The sequence below is a fragment of the Taeniopygia guttata genome, chromosome 12 (assembly GCF_048771995.1).
Source record: "Taeniopygia guttata chromosome 12, bTaeGut7.mat, whole genome shotgun sequence".
NCBI lineage: Eukaryota > Metazoa > Chordata > Aves > Passeriformes > Estrildidae > Taeniopygia > Taeniopygia guttata.
The window spans coordinates 5,545,321-5,551,320 of record NC_133037.1 but is presented as its reverse complement, the minus strand read 5'-3'; positions in this window follow the sequence as shown (position 1 = coordinate 5,551,320).

The window sequence follows — 6,000 nt, the reverse complement described above, 5'->3', positions numbered from 1 at the left end:
TTCTGCAGTCAGTGAAAGAGGAGGCAGGTCTGGGGCTCTGATGGGAATGGAGGAGCTGCCTTCAGAGTCCAAACACTGAACCTGGGGATTTTCCCACATTGAAAGGCAGATCTTTCCCAAGAAATCACCCACCATTCAGTTTTCTAGACCTGGAGGTTGGTGTTTTAATAGTTCACTGAGCAGTCAGTAGGACAAAGTTATAGAAATTGTGCTTTTGGAAATCCAGCCATGGAATTTTGGCATTTGGACAAAGCCTCCTTTCACAGAAGGAAGAAGAGATGCTGCAGTGAATTGATGCACCCTGCACATACCAAACAGATTGACTTACAGGCCAGTAGTGCCCAGGAAAACTGCAGAAGTAATTGGGATATGCAGCAATAATGCAACCTTTTGATCTATGTGACCTAAACAAGAAATGAGACCCAGCCTTGTGGCCCAGCTTCTCCTGCCTGAGCCAGGGATGAATTTACAGAGGATGTGCTCAGCTACATCCACCTGAGAGATTCTTTCACAGAAAATTGGACTGCTACACAAAGGCAAACTCTCTAGCAATGACTCATCTGATAAATCTGATTTATACTCAATATATGTGCATAGGTCTGTGGACAAATAAAAAAAAACCCAAATGCAAAAACCCCCAAAACAATAAAGATTGCATTTGGAAGCAACTGTAAAAGAAGAAGATGTCACAGTTTATGAAGAAAGATCAAGGGGAGGGAGCTTTGTGTAGAAATAAAACAAGGAATTCATTATGTCAATATCTCCAGAGTCAGTATTTCCCAGAAAAACCCAGCAATTTTAAATGGAAGTGGATCAGACCAAAGATAGCTTCACTCTCATGCCTAAGGCTTTCTTCTTCTAAGTGGTTCTCCATCTCTTCTTGTGGTATTATTGGTTTTGTCTCTCTCAAAACGACATCTCAGCTTATCAGTAATATTAGGGAGCGATCTTAAGCACTGGATCAAAGGGATCCTTTTACTGTGAGATTTCTTGTCAGTGAGCTTTGACTTCTGTGCAGCAGTTTCCCCCCACCCACAGCCTCTGCTCTGAGAGGGAACTCAGCACCTGTGGGAGGAAAAGAAATCAGAAACAATAGGTAATTTGGTAAGTGTTCACTAAAAAGTGGTTGTCTAGTTTGGTTAAGAATTCCAGAACTGACGCAAAATCTGCGTGGGATTGGTAACAGGACAGGCAAATGATGGCAGGATTTATACAGATAACAAGGCCCCATTAATTCAGGAGGTTGGATCATTCCCACTGGCCTAAACTTTCATCCCCTTTTTAAACTGCTACTCCAATGTGATCTGTAGAAGCTTTGAATTTCATGAGACATCAAAGATGTTATCACCATGGTGCTCCCAGAAAGACTGATGGTACAGGCTCGCTGTCATCACACTGTCATCCTCCCAAAGTGGCTGGATTGCAATAAATTACAGCTCTGGTCTGAGGAAAGGCTTGTATGTGCTCTTCTGAGGACAAACTCCTGCTGTAAGCCTGTAAAATGACTAAGATGGATGAGGAGGGCTTAGATTTGAACTCATCTTTAGGTCCTCCTCATGCCTGTAAGCCTGACTGATACAACTACGTGCAATGAGTGAGAACATTGGGTCTAAATTATAAAAACAGCTGCAGCAGAAGGTGGCTCTTAAATCTTCCCTGGATATCTGTGTACGTGTGCCTGCAGCAGTCAGCTCCATCTTCCTGCTCAGCATCCTTCCAGACAAAGCTTAGGGAACTATTTGCCTCAGATTTGAGTGGAATTTGATGAGTAATTTCAGCCGAGCTCTAGTATAAGTTGAATTTTAAGTGCCTGCTAATACATTTTTAAGCAAGAAACATCTTGTTATTTGCTATTTTTCATCAGTATGTGATGCACTGAGTGGAGCAATGGGCCATTTTGACTTTTTTGGTGTTTTTCATACATGGCAGTGCCCAAGTTAAATATACTCATCCCAAATTGCCATTAAAGAATAGCAGAGTAAGTACTGTTGTAGCCACCAGGAAAACCTTCAGCTGGTAGGAATAAGGGTTAAAGAAACATGAGCACTGAACAAAGAAGAGATCCAGACCACAGCTGAGATGAAGTCTGGGGGACCATGGATTTGGGATCTCTCCTTACCAGGACAATTGGATGTCCTCATGGAGTTGAACAATGTCTGGGGAAGTCTGTTGGGGTTGCCTTTTCATTCTCATGTGGTTATTTCTGCACCCAGCCTGTTTGGATATCACTGCCCTGCAAACTCACAAAGTCCCTGTGCCCCACTGAACTCAGCTGACACAAAACCAGTGCAGCATCCTGAAGTTCAGTGCAAGATTTGCCTGGGAAGGAGAGAAAGTGCTCAGCTTGGTTATTATACAGACATAAGCAAGAGAGGGTTAAGGATTCTCCCTGTGCAGTTAGAATATTGCTATGGGCTTTCTGAAATTAAAATAACTCCTGGAATGCATTATTTCTCTTTTTTCTGCTGATAAGAATTGTAATACAGGGAATATTTTGTTATCCACAGAATATTTAATTTCCCGTATAGACGGATGTTGCATTTTTGCATTTTTTCTTGGATATTCCCAGAAGAAGCCTGAGATCAAGATGCTTGCTAGTGTAGGGAAAAAAAAAAAAAAAAAAAAGCAGTTTTGTTTTTTCTCCACAGAATTTTTGTGAGGTGAAAAGTTAAAAACAGCCTTTAGGGAAAGGACAGTTGTAAAGAGGGCAGCCTAGAAGCATAACTGCTAGAAGCTAATTGAAAGGCACAATTACTTTTAAAATCCCCTTTATCTTACTGCAATGTTAACATTAGTATAATTTTTTTTTCCCTTTCTGGGAGGCAATGTCATAGCAGGTTGATATTGGTGTGATTAGATAAATGTTACTCTTACATGTGCACCGCCTCAGAGGCTTGTGTACATTTTTAATGACTGAGGTCTCCTTCCTATTAGAAAATATCCTTTTACACCTTTAGCTAATGTAAAAGGGCACAGCAAAAGTATCCCATGCTGGGAAGTGCAGTTAAAAGTATTCAAAAAAGCTGGAATTTATCAAAATTTCAAAAAGCTGGAATGAGCATATCTAAATAGGGAGTGTAGCTGGTGCAAGGGAAAACCTTTTTTGATAGAAAAACGGGAAAACCTTTTTCCATAGTAAAATGGAAAAACATTCTGCTGGAAAAAATTCAGACTTGGTTTCAATTAGTGAACTGCAAAATTTCCCAGAATTTTTGGCTGGTGTCAGATTTCAATTTTTTGGCCTCAGTATTTTAAGTAGGTATGAATTTGCTCATGGAAGAAATCTCCCTGAGTTCAGCAGCAGCAGCACATCTTCCACAGATCCTTTCATGCATAAACCCAAAGGAACCAAATCCAAGCCACTTGTACACAGCTACAGGGCAGCACTAGGAGGTGAACATTGCTAAACCAAGCACCCAAATTTCTTCTTCCAGTCCTTCCCCACATAATCCCTGCCTGTGCATCCAGAATAACTCTGTTCTCATGTGAAAGAGAACAGGAATCTGGGAAGCTGATACTGAGTTTCCAATTTTATTTTATTTTTTTTTTCCCTGCTATTGCAGTTGTCCAGTTACTGTTTCAACAGGAAGGTGTTTAATCAACTCCAAAGTCACAGAAACGAGCTGGTGATTTCCAGAAGGAGAAAATGTCGGGCTGATTACAGTGTTTCTTTCTCAGGATGGAGTAGACAATACAAAGCGTGTGATAACACGCTGGAGATCCGCCTCAGATCCCCGGCAGCAGCAGCAGCAGCCCTGTGAATGAATGGCACATTTCCTATCACGGCTTTCACAGTCCCAGGCTGATAAGGAATGTCTGGTGCTGCAGAGCGTGTTTGTGCCAGATCCTTGGATACACCTTTGGAAAACCTCCGTCTCCTCCCAGGCCACAAGAACACGAGGAGTTCATAGAGAGGGAGAAGTTCCCTCTGAATTTTGAGCTTGTAAACTTGCTGGTCTATTTACTTTCATTTTTAATATTGGATAGCTGTATTCTCCAGCTCAGATGATGGCAGGATGACAAGGAGAAAGAGGATATTTCCCTTAAGTTTTGACCCAGAGGAGTGAAATGTTTGGTCTCCAAGTGGGTACAATGTCTTTTTTGTGCTTTAAAATTTGATTGACACTGGCAAAAGGGACATATTATGCACATAGCATATGTAGCCCTTCATATCCTGTTCGATGTGTGACTTGAAGTCGTTAATCTCACGCATTTCCTATGCTCAGCACTGTGTGCCAAGATGATCAGAAATAGCCAGGGATTTGGGATGCCTCAACTATTGGGTGTCCAGCTGAAGAAACTTCTAAAGGTCTTGGTTTTCAGAAAGCTTTGAATATCCATCCTCTGAAATTGGGCTTGTAAAATGTCTGGATCCCATCCTTGGAGGTCTTTGTGGAACAGACTCATTCATTGTTGCAGGTTGTGTTTGGTGGAGGATCACTGGCATCCTCAGATGCTCTTCCAGAGTCATGCTCCATGAGGGGAGAGGGGCTGAGCTCCAAATATTACCTGATGTACTGTGATACTCTAGTTTTCCTTGGAATTGTACTTGGCTGGAGTGTGAAAAGGGCAGAATTTCCCCTTGAGATAAAATCTGTGATTGTTAAATATAAAACAAGGAAAAAAGTACCTTCCTGAGGTAGCCCAGCCTTATCTTCAATGGATTGGCAAAGCTGTGATTGACCTTCATGCTATGAGGTTTAGAGACAGAGGAGTGATGCCTCTGCTGTGTATTAAATTTGCAGACATCAAGTTTAATAGAAATGTAAAGTTCATATTTTTCTAGCTGGTGTTCTTCAACATCATCTCCTATCCTATCCTATCCTATCCTATCCTATCCTATCCTATCCTATCCTATCCTATCCTATCCTATCCTATCCTATCCTATCCTATCCTATCCTATCCTATCCTATCCTATCCTATCCTATCCCATCCCATCCCATCCCATCCCATCCCATCCCATCCCATCCCATCCCATCCCATCCCATCCCATCCCATCCCATCCCTGTCCTCTCTGCAGCCTCCCAGCAGCCTCTGGAAGTGCTGGTTGGACACGTTTCATAGATGAACTCAAAGGTTAAAAATACCAGAGAATAAACAATACGAGAAACAGAACCGGCGTGAACCAGCTTGTCTCAGCGGTACAAAGCTGAATAATACCTGGGTAAACACAGCAGAAATGGCTATTGACAAACCAGCCCCTCAAGAACAGTGACTGCTGAAATGCTGGGGCCTGCCAGAGTCCAGCAGTGCCAAATATGATGAGCCATATGTGTTTGAGAGTGAAGACGTGGGGAGAGATATCGATTACATCCCGGATGTCGCAGTGTCCCACAGTCACACCTCTGCTATCTGCAGTGCTGTGTGTACAGCACACATTTAGTCACACTTAATCTGGGGAATAAATATGTCAAGGGACAGCCAATTTTCATCTCTCTGCTTCTAATGCTTCCTTCATTCTTTTAAAAAGACAATAATGCAAAATAACAATAAAATCTGCTCTTCAGGATGTTCGCAGGTTCAAAAGATAATCCTTCACACCTTTTGGCTTTAAATAAATCACCTTTTGTGTAGAGAAAAAAGGCAGCCTAGCCTCTTTTTCTGCTTTGAGGAACCAACCCACTGCAGTACCTCCTAGCTATGTAAATGTCCTGGCCATCCTGCAAACACATTTCTCAGCTGGGCTGGGGGATAACACATTTCTTTCCATCTCAAGGACCAAGAGAATAAGGTTTGTTCATTCTGCATCATCTCAAGTAACCAAACCCTTAACACTTTGCAAACCTGTTGTGAAGGCAGAGCAAGGATGCTCGTTCATGCCAGCAGGCACTGCTGGGTTTGCTTACAGAGTTGTGCAGTTTGCCCTCATGAGCTCATATAACATGGAAGCCTTGCATTTTTCCTTGCCATATTCTGTTTCCAGACTTTCCACTGTCCTCCTCCCCCTGAAAGCTGCCTTGCAGGTAGGGTTACTCATGGAAGTTAGGGGTGCTCATTACC